The sequence below is a fragment of the Nomascus leucogenys genome, chromosome 18 (assembly GCF_006542625.1).
Source record: "Nomascus leucogenys isolate Asia chromosome 18, Asia_NLE_v1, whole genome shotgun sequence".
Classification (NCBI taxonomy): Eukaryota; Metazoa; Chordata; class Mammalia; order Primates; family Hylobatidae; genus Nomascus; species Nomascus leucogenys.
The window spans coordinates 89,823,631-89,837,681 of NC_044398.1; the positions used below are offsets into that span (position 1 = coordinate 89,823,631).

Consider the following 14,051-nt stretch of genomic DNA (forward strand, 5'->3'; position numbering starts at 1 on the left):
CGTGGCTTTCAGAGGATGGAGCCTTGAGGCTAGACAGGAAGCAATCTCAACTCAATGGGTGTAAATAAGCATTTATCAGTTTAGAAGCTGTATTAGTCAGGGTTCTCCACAGAGACAAAGCCAAAAAGATACATAGACAGAGAAAGATATGAGAAATGATTTGTTAGGGGAATTGACTCACGTGATTATGGAGGCTAAATCTCACAGTAGGCAGTCTGCAGGCTGGAGACCCAGGGAAGCCGATAGCATGGCTCAGTCCAACTCCAGCGGCCTCAGAACCAAAGAAGCTGATGGTGTAATTCTCAACCGAGGCGGCCAAAACCTTGAGAACCCAGGGGGCCACTAGTGCAAGTCTCAAAGTCTGAAGGCCAGAGAATCTGAAGTTCTGATGTCCAAAGGCAGGAGAAGAAGGGTGTTCCAGCTCTAGAAGAGACAGAAAACAAATGCACTCTTACTTTGCCTTCTTGCTCTATTCAGGTCCTCAGCTGATTGATGGAGCCCTCCATGTCGAGGGCAGAGCTTCCTTATTCAGTCCACTGATTCAAATGCCAACCTCTTCCCAAAACACACTCACAGACACACCCAGAAATAATACCTTAGCAGCTATTTGGGTATCCCTTAATCCAGTCAAGTTGAGACTTAAAATTAACCATCACAGGGGCCTTTCAGAGAACTCTGGTAAAAATAATGGACCTCCTAACTTCTACATATCTTCTAAAGACCTTGGTCTTTTTACATATTTAACCTAGTTCCTCCCTTCCAGACCAGATGAAAATCAGCTCCCCTTATCTGTTCATTTAAACAAAAGTAATTATCCCTACATGAAATTTATTACTACATCTTCACGATTCTAAGATGCCGTATTTGTAAGACACATCACTGATTCAATAGCACCTTTCTAGAAGAAAAACACAAAAATAAATGTACCCATCAACTGTCAGTTGTTTCATGCTTTCAGTAATGGTAAAATGTGGAAAGATGTGCAACTTGGAATTGAAAACGTCTAATCATGCTAACTCAAAGGGCACTTGTTGCAACAGAAATGCTACAACTGCCAATGGATCAGTGAGTACAGCAGTGGCTCTGTGTGGTGTTAGAGCTCCCAGTACCTCCTCCTTCTCTTTGTATTCCAGCCTTCTCAGGAACCTGGCACTTGACCTCTAGAGAGCTGGTGCTTAATCAGCAAAGTCACATATGCATCTCTAGAGTCTGTCCCCTATCACCTCAACACCTCTCATTATTTAGGCAAGTTTTTAATATTTTCTGAAGAACCCAGAGCTGCCTCTACGAGACCCTCATCCATGCAAGTAACTCTGTTAACACTGCGGGTGATTAAGACCTACTGAATATCAGTCAACAGGAAAATCTAAACCGATGCTGCCTTGCAAACCTCACTGGCATTTTGCTAGTGGGAAGTAAGAGAACAAAGGGAGTTGATATTTGCTATATAAAGATCCTAGATGGGAATTATATGCCTCTTATCTATCTCTTTGGTTGAAAAGCAGATCTATTTCCTTGGTTACAAAGAGCCCCTTACCAGGCTGGAGAACAGAACAGACACACCAGCTTGGTAATTTCAAAGAACAAATGTCAAGAGTGGGTGTGTGCATGAGGGAACAGTGTTTGGAAATGACTCTGTGGGCCACTAACCTACCCACTCTGGCAAAGTGGGATGTTAGTCCGAGGCAAATGGACAGCGCAAAGAGAAAACAAGCTGGTGAGGCCACAAAGTATACAAATGAGGGAACTCTGTAACAGGCAGCTTTTGGTAAAAAGACAAGTTGTTCCATGCATCTTCCTCTTCTCGGGCCCCTTCAATCTACAAATGCAGATCGGACCTCCATGATTGTTCTACAGGATCCCATCTCCCTGAGCATAGTCTGATTAGACTAGAGCTGATCACAGTGATTCAAACAGGACCAATCAGATTCTCTCTAACATAATTCAGAATCCCATCAAGCAGCAGCCATTCAGTCTCTGTCTGTGGTTGGTTAACTGGGACTGTGGAGACTGAATGGCTGCTGCTTGATTGGTTCCAGAGTCAGGTACCAGGCATCAGCTCGACCAATTACCAGCTGTTCTTAGGCAAATTACTCAACCAGGGTACCTCTCAGATTCCTCACCCGTACATTAAGGGCAATAATAGTACATGCCTCATGTGAGATGCTTAGCACATCACTCTTGATATGTAAAAGTATGTGAGAAATACAGGTTGAGCCTCTCTAATAAAAAAAATCCAAAATTTGAGGTGTTCCAAAATCTCACACTTTTGAAGCATGAATATGGTGCTCAAAGGAGATGCTCATTGGAGTATTTTGGATTACGAATTTTTGGATTAGAGATGCCGACACTGTTAAATCTAATGCAAATATTCGAAAATCAAAAAAGAAAATTCCAGAGTCTGAAATACTTCTGGTGTCAAGCATTTTAGATATGGGATACTAAACCTCTCTTAACGTTATTATTGTATTAATTTTTTGTGGCTGCCATAACAACTAACCACAGACTTAGTGGCTAATAAACAACACAAATATATTATTTTATAGTTATGTGGGTTGGAAATTCAACACAAGCCTCACCCTTGTGACTATGTGATTACATTAGGCCCAGGTGACTTATCCAGGATAATCTCCCTATTTTAAGGACAGCTGATTAGCAATCTTAATTCCATCTGCAATCCTAATTCCTCTTTGCCATGTAATGCAACATATTCACAAGTTCTTGGGATTAAGATGTGGACATCTTTGGGGAGGGGTACGTTATTCTACCCTCCACAATTGTCAGAAAAAAATTGAGGAGCTCTGGGCAACAATAGTACATCTTAAAGATGGTGAAGAAAAAGAAGAAATTCTGCAGGAGAATGAAGACAGGCCAGACACAACACTCATTCTAGAAATAACCCAGTGTTCTTATGTCAATCAGTGGCCCCTAAAAACTAAATTACATAATTCATGGATGATATCTCCCAGAATTTTAGTTGAGCCAAGTTCACTTTAGTATTTTTTTCTTTGTCCAGAAATGCAATGCTCTTTTGAAAGAAGTCCTCGAGTTTCCTTTTGCACCCACTCTAAACAACCATTGTCTCTGCACTATGCCCTGAAAAAGGAAGACATGCTAAGTTCAGGATTTCTGTGAGCCTATGTGGGTACTGGCCTTGCGTAGAGTCATTTTACTTGGAATAGGATTATGGATGGACTCAATAAAAGATGTATTTGAGTCCTACCTCTGCCTCCTAAAATATCTGAGTGCCCAAACAAGATATGGAGCCTTTATGCTGAGGCTATGACCCCAGGATCCTCATCTGATAAAATGGAGTTAATGTTCTCTCCCTCATAGGATTGGTTTAAGAATTAAATGAGTATACTATACCTGACCCCGTGCTCAAAAAAGTGGTTGAGCAAGTGTTCAGAATGGCAATTTTCCTTCCTTTTCTTTGGTTGAAATAAAAAATGCATCCTTGACATTGTATTTTCTCAAATCATCAGGAAAAGAACTAAAAAGAAACTACATAAGCACAATACAACTTTCCTTTGATTGTTTTTGAGTCAATGAATCAAGGCAGAGAATAAAAGATGGCCAGAAAACCAGAGATCCACGTGCCGCATTACATAGAACAAATGTGAATACATCTCAAAACCCAGTGTGAAGGAAGTAAAATAGGAAACAGGTTGGGATTTATAGCACAATACTATTTATGCAAATTAACATGCACACGCAAGCACCACCGTATTTTTTAAGGGTGCAGGTATATGTTAAATGATTATAAAACATGGGAGGTTACTTGAAGTATATGTATTAAGTCCACTGGTGTGTATATGGTATGGTAGGGGAAAAGGGGAAATAAAAATAATAAAATAGAATAGTTGATTTTCCTTTAGGTAGACACCACTTGACTGCTGGATCAAATGATAGTTCTATTTTTAGTTCTTAGAGAAAAAAATTATACAAATACAAACATAAATAATAAAAGATACTTCTATCATGAAGAATGATAACATGCCATGAGTGGGAGACTACTATCACCTCAATTTTTTTGTTCTTGACATCCTTTGTGAAAGCCAACAACAAGGGTCAATAGTAACTTTCGTAATCCTATTCCAAAGGAATTGTCAAAAATTGCTACATTTAACAGAAGAGCTGTTTTCGGTCGACACTGATGCAGTTGATTCAGAGATGAACAAGTCTGGCCTAGTCTTCAGGAAACCTAGTTTTGCCTGAGACCTTGACCATCAGGTGCTCTATAAAGCTGTAGGGGTCTTTAGCCCATGAATATCTGGTGGTGACGCAGCCGATTTAAGCTTTTGCAGTAACTTGCATGAAACTGAAGGCGTTATCTTCAGTGAAATAACTCAGAAACAGAAAGTCAAATACCGTATGTTCTCACTTAGAAGGGGAAGCCAAAGAATGCATATGCATGGACATGGAGCATGGAATGATAGACACTGGAGACTTGAAAGTGTAGGAGAGTGGAAGAAGGATGAGGGATGAGAAATTACTTAATGGGTACAATATACAATATTCGGGTGATGGTTACACTAAAAGCCCAGGCTTTACCACTATCCTGTAACAAAGCTGCACTTGTACCCCTTAAACTTACAGAAATTAAAAAAAAATTTTACAAGAATAAAACAACCCCATAAATAATTGGGCAAAGGACATGAATGAACCCTTTACAAAATAAGACATATATGAAGCCAACAATCATAGGAAAACAAGCCCAATGTCACTGATGATTAGAGAAATGCAAATCAAAACCACAATGAGATATTATCTAACAACAGTCAGAATGGCTATTATTAAAAAGTCAAAAAATAACAGATGCTGGTGAGGTCCCGGAGAAAAAGAAACACTTACATGCTGTTGGTGGGAATGTAAATTAGTTCAGCCATTGTGGAGACAGGGTAGTGATTCGTCAAAGACCTAAAGACAGAAATACTATTCGACCCAGCAAGACCATTACTGGGTATAATAGAATATAAATCATTCTATTATAAAGGGACATGCACATGTATGTTCACTGAAGCACTATTCACAATAGCAAAGACATAAAATCAACCTAAATGCCCATCAGTGATAGACTGGATTAAGAAAATGTGGCACATGTACACCATGGAATACTGTGTGGCAATAAAAAAACATAATTATGTCCTTTGCAGGGACATGGATGGAGGTGGAAGCCAGTATCCTTAGCAAACTAACACAGGAACAGAAAACCAAATACCACATGTTATCACTTACAAGTGGAAGCTAAATGATGAGAACACATGAACACAGAGTGGAACAGCATACACTTGGGCCTTTCAGAGGGTAGAGGATGGGAGGAGAGAGAGGATCAGGAAAAATAACTATAGGTATTAGACTTAATACCTGGGTGATGAAATAATCTGTACAATAAACTCCCATGACACAAGTTTACCTGTATAACAAACCTGCACTTGTACCCTGAAGTTAAAATAAAATTAAAAAAAAAATTTAATATACCCAAGCAAGCAGCTTGGGTGACCCCCTAAACAAGTCACAGTTGAGATCTACTCAAAAATTATGGAATTACCCTGAGTTGGCCTCCCTCTCCTTCCTTCCAACTCTGCTTACATGGGCAATGTTGCACGCCCTTGGAGACTATGTTTTCTCTACCTGTACAATGAACAGAGTGACTTATCTGAGCTCTTTCCTGGTAAGAAAAGCCAAGAGGACTAATGCCTCCTTTGAGGTCCTTACTATAGTGTAATGACCAAGAACATAGGATTTGGAGGCATGCTTCATGGGTTCGAACTTGGACTCTGTCATTTACTGGTTGTGAGATTTGGAGCATATACTTTCACCTTGCTGTGCCTTCAGTTTCTCCACCTATAAAATGAGACCAATAATAGCATCTATTATAAGTGCTTATCATCATGCCTGGAAAATGGTATGAACTTAGTACATATGGCTATTGTGTCATTATTGTTGCCACTATGATCATTTCTACTGTTATCATTATTATCAATATTATTACCATGTTATTCTATTTGGTGGCAGATGCACTGTGGGCAAACATATTGCAAGGATCTGATCTTTAGAAAATAATTTTGAATTCTGCCACAGCTTTAGAGAACCCAAGAAAAGGGCACAGAGGAGGAAGAAGGAAGAAGAGCTAAAAAAGGAATGATGGGGGAGAGCAAGTTTGCAGCACTTGGAACCATTCCTGGTACATAGTAATTTCCACCCCCCATTCCTATGCACACACAAACCTTTTGTAGATGAATTGTTATAAAACCAAGATCTAAATGATGGCCAAATACAGACCTACTGGCTGGTTCTCCAATCCCATCACTCTCCACCCTCACCCTCCATAAAGTCAGTGAGTAAGAAAAGCTTTGATTCTGCCCTGTGATTCACACTCAGTGGGTTTCTTGGGTGATTTCATTGTAAGTAAAATAATTCCAGGGTTTTCCCTTGAAGAGTAGTATCCATTGGTGATGAAATTGTCATTTGTCTATGCCAACAGACAGTCATGGGTTGTGAAGATGAGAGTAGTCCTGAGGCTGTGGCAGAGAAGGGCATGGTCTTTAATGCTCTGGACCCATTTGCTAAGCTGATTTTTGCTTTTGTCCTATGACAACAATGATTAATTTTATCCAAATTATCCTTTCTCTCTTTGTTAATCTACCGTGTTTTTCTGAACACTTTCTTATGGACTAGTATTGATGCTGGGGTTCCTTGGAGGATCCAGCCAATGTAACAAAAGCTTCTCAAGATGTTTACTGATGCTCTTCTTCTATTGATCTAATTAAAGATCATGATGCCTAATATAATTAGTCAGCCTTTCTGTCAGGATGCTTCCTACACTTTTAGACATGCAAGCACCAGAGATCAATTGCTTTAGGCTAATGAACTACAATTCTGAAGGAAATGGCTTTCAGGATACAAATATGTGAATCAACTAGCACTTTAATTATAGGATTTCTCACTTTTTTGTAAAGCAGTTGATGATTATTTTCCTCCCAGACCTAGTCCTTCTCCATCTAGAGGCCAGACTCTCAGCATCATTTCATGGAATATGCTTTACATTTTTGACTTAAGGGATTGTCCTGAGGATGTGGTGTGGGAGCAGGTGACTTACACTTTAGTTCAGATGATGATTAGCATTTTATTTGTGGTACTAGCGAGAAAAAGAAAAAAGTGGGAAAATGTAAAAGTTTTATGAAAGAAAAAGTATGTAAGATTGAGATCACATGTTAAGGAATCAACCTTGGGAAGATAAGAAATAATTTCTCAGAGAAAAGAATGTGAAGACAACTAGAGATACTGAGAGATCTGCAGATTTGGTGCAAAGATTACAGCAACATTACAGAGTTTTAATCTGAAGTTTTCCAGTTTCTCAACTGACTAAGCGGTAAGATCATCAGCTAAGAATAGGTCAGGTTAATGATCATGACAAAAATAAAACAAAAATAATCATATTAACAACAACAATAGTCAATATGCATTGAGTGCTTCTCATGTGCCAGGTAAATATGTTAATCATTTTGCATATATTAACTCTTAATCTTTACCACAGATTCATAAGTTTGGATTAGATCTTTGAGATCTTTGAGAGCGGAAAAGCAATTTCAATAGGAAAACGTCATAGGGTGTAAAACCATTCTCTTGGGTTTTCCTCTGTTGTGGTTTTTAGCTGCTCATGTGTGTAGCCCTTACTGCATCTAGTGCTGGGTGTTGCCAGGAAAGTATGGTGGAGGGAGAACAGGAGACCAGAACATTGAGTAGATGGCATTTGGAAGCAGGTGATTGCAAATGATGGACCACAAAATCTAATCAAAATAATAATGGCAAAGAGAAGGGGACTACCGAATGTGGGGAAAGCAATGGTGTAAACGGATTAGAGTCATAGTGAAGTTGAAGAGTTATTGTATTAGAGTTTGTTGCCTTAAAGATGAAAGGAGCTTACAGCCACAAAGGAGTAAGTTAAGCTGGATGTGGGGGCTCACCCCTGTAATCCCAGCACTTCGGGAGGCTGAGAGGGGTGGATTATTTGAGGTGGGGAGTTTGAGACCAGTCTGACCAACAAGGTGAAATTCTCTACTAAAAATACAAAAAAATTAGCTAAACATGGTGGCACATGCCTGTAATCCCAGCTACTGGGGAGGCTAAGGCAGGAGTACTGCTTGAACCCAGGAGATGGAGGTTGCAGGGAACCAAGATCACACCACTGCACTCCAGCTTGGGCGACAGAGTGAGACTTCGTCTTAAAACAAAAAATGTAGGAAGCTGGCATCTGTGATGTTTGTACATGGGACAGTGTTCAGTAATGACGAGTTCTAAGGTGTGACCCTGATGTGGCAGCTCAGATATAGAGCAGGTGAAATAATAGATGTGATGAGTTTTGTGTCTGCAAAAATGAGTAGTGTGGAAGGGGTAAGCATGTAATCAGGGAGAAAATTGGCAAAGAGTTTTAGGCATCTTGGAGACAGACCATGGCAGCTTAACTAGGGTGGTGGTGAGAATGCAGAGAGGAAGTGGGTAGATTTGGGAAATATTTAGCAGGCAGAATGGTGGATGAACTCAATGGGTTCAACTGTGGGAGGGAGAGGAAAGAAGCAAAGAGATGCCCAGATTTTTGGGTTAGGCAACTGGATGGATGTTGCTCTGGTTCAGTCACAGAAAAGGATTGGAACAGAGATAAATAATGAATCCAGAGAAGACATGCAGAGACTGAGATACTCTTAAAGGTTTCAAATGAATCTGTATGTATCTGCTACATATAGACAGGATCCTTACATGTTGTTATCAACGTTTCCTTTAAGGAGAGTTTTGCCTTTGAATAGGTTACTGGTTAACTCAAACAGGGTCTGTGGGAGGAAAGCATGTTTAAAATGGAGAAAGAAATACAGGTTAGCAAAGGCATTGTAAGAACTGAAGATAAAACTCTACTAGGACCAGAGATAACTGGAATAATGCTTCCTGACCTGATAGGTTGTCTGCTGCATCGGGGTAGAAATAACAGCAGGTATAAACTATAGACATCTTTTATGTTTCTCAGAGCGATGGTCATCATCATTGCCTCTGTTGTTTGTCCTCATTTTGAATCATCTTGGAGGAAGAAAGCCCTTGGGATTTTTTTCAATCTCCATCTCCTTACAGCAACATGAAAGGTTTTATTGGGTTGCAGGGAAGAGGAATCCACTCATACAAGATTAAACAAAACAGGGGAATTCAATGAAAGGATGTTGAGGGTCTTTTATTGAATCTGCAGGAAATGTGAAGAAAAAAGCATCCTGTAAGATGGGAAAGGGTGGGGAGAAAGACAACTGTAAGAATCTCAGCAGCAACGGTTTGTGGACTTTCACCAGGTAGCTCTACACATCCCTGATTCTTCATTTTGTTGGCAAGTATTTATTGAGTATCTACAATGGGTCAAGCACTGTGCCAGGTGCTGGGGATACGGAAGTGGACAGAAATAAACACGGATCCTTCCCTGTGGAGCTTGGAGTCTGCTGGGAAAGACCGTTATTAATCAAATAATCATACAAAAAAGTGTATAATCACAACTGTGGTTAGTGTTTTGATGGAAAGGCACACAGTGCAATGAAAACCCACAGTAGACAAATTTGACCCAGTAAGGGAGATTAGGGAAGGTTTGCATGAGAAAGTAACCATAGAAATGATATTGGAAAGAGGAGAAAGAGAGTGGAGTGGAGAGTGGGCTTGTGTTCCCTGCAGAGGGAACAGCATGTGCAAAGGCCTGGTAGCAAGAGGACACACGTTGAGCTCAAGGGGCAACAAAGTCCAGTGTGGCTTCAGGACTAAAATGAAAGGTGAGGTGGCATGAGTTAAAGACTTGCAGGGCCATCATGGCTAACGCCAGGCTGGATAAGAGCAATAGGGAGCCACAGAGCAGTTTGAAGTGGGAAAAAGTGACTGATTTTTAGATTTGCCTTTCAAAAGGATCCCCCTGTCTGGACTGTGGTGGAGGGTTTGTAAAGACTCAACTTCTGATTTCCAGCTCCCCAGAGGGTGAATTTGATTGGGACCGTTTTGATCATGTGTCTACCCTGGTCCAATCACATAACAGGAGGCTGAGGTCACATGGCAGGAACATGGCCACTGAGGACTCACCTCGAGGGGAGTTTTCAAAACAGATGAATTCTCCAGTATACCCCAACTAATGCATCAATTCACAAGGCACCATCACATCCAAAGGATAACACTGTCCCCTATATGTTCCCAGATTCCTTTAGAAGAGGAAACATCTGGGGAGCGAAAAAGGCAAAGAATTTTCGGAAAGGCACTTGGCCAAATACAGGAGGTTAAGCCATTTGTGTGTATGTAGGCAGATGGCTTAACCTCCCATACTTCCTCCTCTGTAAAATGAGAGATAATCTTGACAGCCACTGTGTCCAAGGCTGGTACACCATGCTTTTAATTAGTCCCAAGAGGTAGCAATTATTGTTCCCATTTTATAGATGTAGAAATGAAGGTTGAGCATGTCTTAATTCAGGAATGACTAAATCTAAAGTTTACACACTTTTAATCATCCTTCCAAATCTTATAGCCCTCCACATCAAATGAGTAATTATCTTTATCATTCCTAAAGAAATAATAGCAGAGTCCAATTAATAATAATATAATCATTGCTGATAGCTAAGGTGTATAGTACATATTTTCCAGGCACTATGCCAAACACTTTATATATATTCATTCATGTAACTTTCAGAACAACCTAAGATCTAAATAGTGTTATTATCTCCACATTATGGAAAACTAACTGAGGCACTGAGAAGTTAAGTCGTTTGAGCAGGTTATGCTACAAGTGGTAGCAGAGCCTTTAACTTGAACCTCAGCAGATTGGCCTCAAATTCCAGATGGTTAAACACCATGCTCTTTATATTCTCTCTCTTTCTCTCTTTTTTTTTTCTCCACACCTCTTTCTCAAAATAAACACACACAAACAAAAAAGGAAAAATCTACTATGGGTATTATGCTTGAAATTCATGAATTCTTCATTTTATTAAAAGAAGCACCAGGGAACACCCATTCTATGCACAACTTCTATGTCGGTGCTACTGTTGTTTCCATTTTATTGATAAGAAAACTGAGGCTCAGAGGGATAAATTAGTTACTTAAGACAGCAGATTGTAACTGGAGAAATCATGATTCAAATCCAAGTCTGTTTAATCTCAGAGCCTTTGCTATTAGGATATGAAAACAATGTCTTATCATCCTCTCTCCACTGGTTCCGTTTCAGTGCTTCTTGGATGAACTCCAGGACCCTTGTAAAATAACAAGGTGAAAGACTGATATGGCAAAAAGTACCTAAAAACCCTTAAGTTATGACAGCTCTAACTTGGTGACACCCATACAGACCAGACTGTGTCCCATTTTCAAAAAAAAAATAAAAAAGTCACAATGAGGGATTGAGCTCTGGTATTTTCTGCTCCAGTTATCATCTCTGGCATGGAAATGAGTTATTTAGATGGTTAGTAACTGACAGTCCCCATAAATTGCAAGAGAAGGCTCAGCAAGGAGACAGGTGACAGTATTTTGCTCTGTGCCATACTGTTGGAATCCCTCCCTGAAATTCCATGTACCAAGAGGCCATGAATTATACATGTACTTCTGAAGTTTGAAGAAAGTTCTCCCACCTATTAAATTGCCAGGTTCCCAAGTCTAACATAAATCTAACCCAAATACACTTAGGAAAATATTGTGCCATTTGTTCTTCCATTATCGTGACTTTTGCTTTATTGTATTATGTATTCAAAGTGCCGGGAGAGCTTCTGCTTGCTATACATTCACCTGGAGATTACAAACCAGTCAAATGAGTCTGTAACAGGCTCAGAGGTATTAGAACTCCAGAAAACACGGGCCTAACCTTTCCATCCCATCACTCAGGAGGCAGACCCTTTACTGCCCTGGAACCAACCAGCAGAAAAAAAGAGAGGACCTGCAGTGTAGAAGCCAGACTTCCAAATAAAATCCCAAGACAGAATGCTGTGGCCATTTCCGAAACCCTTCACTGGCTTGCTAAGGAAAGCACCCTAGGTTATCTATGATGTTGCTGCTTCTTCCTATCTGTACAATGTGCTCAGCCCCAGCACATACTCTTTTCCAGCCACTTCAAATATCAGCAGATCTTTGGCATGCTCATGCTGAACAATGTTGTTATCAATTATTCATGAATGACGCTGAGGTCCTTGTATTGATTAGGATTGTTTTTTCAGTTGCAAGTAAAAGAGCCATAACTCTAAATGAGTTAAGCAAAAAGAAGAGATTGTTAGGCTATGTAATTAGCCTAACACCCAGTGGTGTCCAGCTCCCTTGTCTATGTCTGCAGCTCAATTTTATAGGGTGCTCCTTGTTAGGAAAAAAAAATGATTTGGGGGCTGCTTTTCATTAAAAGGAAAATGTTACCGAGGACTCCTGTATCCTATCTGCCTAAATAATTTCTTCTTAACTCCTGTGTCATCAGTGCAGTAGGCTGCCTCTTATGAAAAATGTTGCTAGGCCAGGTGTGGTGGCTCACACCTGTAATCCCAGCACTTTGGGAAGCTGAGGCGGGTGGATCACCCAAGGTCAGGAGTTCAAGACCAGCCTGGCCAACATGGCAAAATCACGTCTCTAATAAAAATACTATATATATGTGTATGTGTGTGTGTGTTGTGTGTGTGTATATATAGGTATATATATACGTATATATATGTGTATATATAGATGTGTATATATATATATATATATATATATATATATATATATTAGCCAGGCGTGGTGGTGAGCACCTGTAATTCTAGCTACTCAGAAGGCTGAGGCAGGAGAATCATTTGAACCTGGGAGGCAGAGGTGGCAGTGAGCCAAGATTGCACCACTGCATTCCAGCCTGGGTGACAAGAGTAAAATTCTTAAAAAAAAAAAAAAAAAAAAAAAAAAGGGAAAAAGAGAAGAAAAAGAAAAAGGAAAAGAAAAATGTTGCTAAAATGGGGAGGTTCAAACCCCCTGGTGGGTAGGGGAATCTGCAGATCTTGCGCTTGTAATCACACTGGTGTTGTCTGGGGAGAAAATAGACTCTTACTAGAAACAGACTCTTACTAGAGAGTTGGCATTTAGGAGTTATGTTTTCTTCCCTTTCTAATCTACTCCAGTCTGCCTAAGATTCTGTAGAAGTGCACGGGGCTAGAAGAAGTGATGGTGAGAGGCCCCTGCTCGAGGCTGAGTCTGAAATTAAGAGTAGGGAGAAGGGGAAATGTCTGTATTTAGGGGAGTGGGAGGGGCAGTTGCTCTCCCTTTGCATGCATTTCAAAAACAGATTTTTTTGCGCAAAGCTAATAAATGCACATGATGTCGTTATGAGAATGATGAAAGATTTTAGGTGACACAAGTATTAAAGTACAACCTTGGCCGGGCACAGTGGCTGACCCCTGCAATCCCAGCACTTTGGGAGGCCGAGGCTGGTGGATCACTCCAGGTCAGGAGTGCAAGGCCAGCCTGGCCAACATGGAGAAACCCTGTCTTTACTAAAAAAATGCAAAAATTAGCCAGGCGTGGTGGCAGGGGCCTGCAATCCCAACTACTTGGGAGGCTGAGGCACGAGAATCACTTGAACTCGGGAGGTGGAGGTTTCAGTGAGTAGAGATTGTGCCACTGCACTCCTGCCAGGGCAACAAAGCATGACTTTGTCTCAAAAAAAAAAAAAAAAAAAAAAAAAAAAAAGGCAATCTTGAGGCTCAAAGAAAGGCAACAGCTATGCCTTTTCTTTTTTGAGACAGAGTCTTGCCCTGTCATCCAGGCTGGAGTGCAGTGGCTCGATCTCAGCTCACTGCAACCTCTGCCTCCTGGGTTCAAGTGATTCTCCTGCCTCAGCCTCCCAAGTATCTGGGATTACAGGTGCACACCACCACAGACACCTAACTTTTGTATTTTTAGTAGAGATGGAGTTTCACTATATTGGTCAGGCTGGTCTCAAACTCTTGACCTCAGGTGATCCACCTGCCTCAGCCTCCCAAAGTGCTGGGATTACAGGCGTGAGCCACCGCACGTGGCTATGCCTTTTCATAAGCTTGCTAATCTACTAACTA

The 14,051-nt window shown here is 40.6% G+C and overlaps 1 long non-coding RNA gene across 1 annotated transcript in view; it reads right to left on the reverse strand.

Moving 5' to 3' along the window:
* LOC115831245 overlaps positions 1-422 on the reverse strand; it is a 186,760-nt gene extending 186,338 nt beyond the window's left edge. The window contains exon 1 of the long non-coding RNA XR_004026773.1: positions 182-422. This is a non-coding gene — a long non-coding RNA (uncharacterized LOC115831245). The remainder of the gene's footprint in view (positions 1-181) is intronic.
* Between the last annotated feature and the right edge of the window lie 13,629 nt (positions 423-14,051).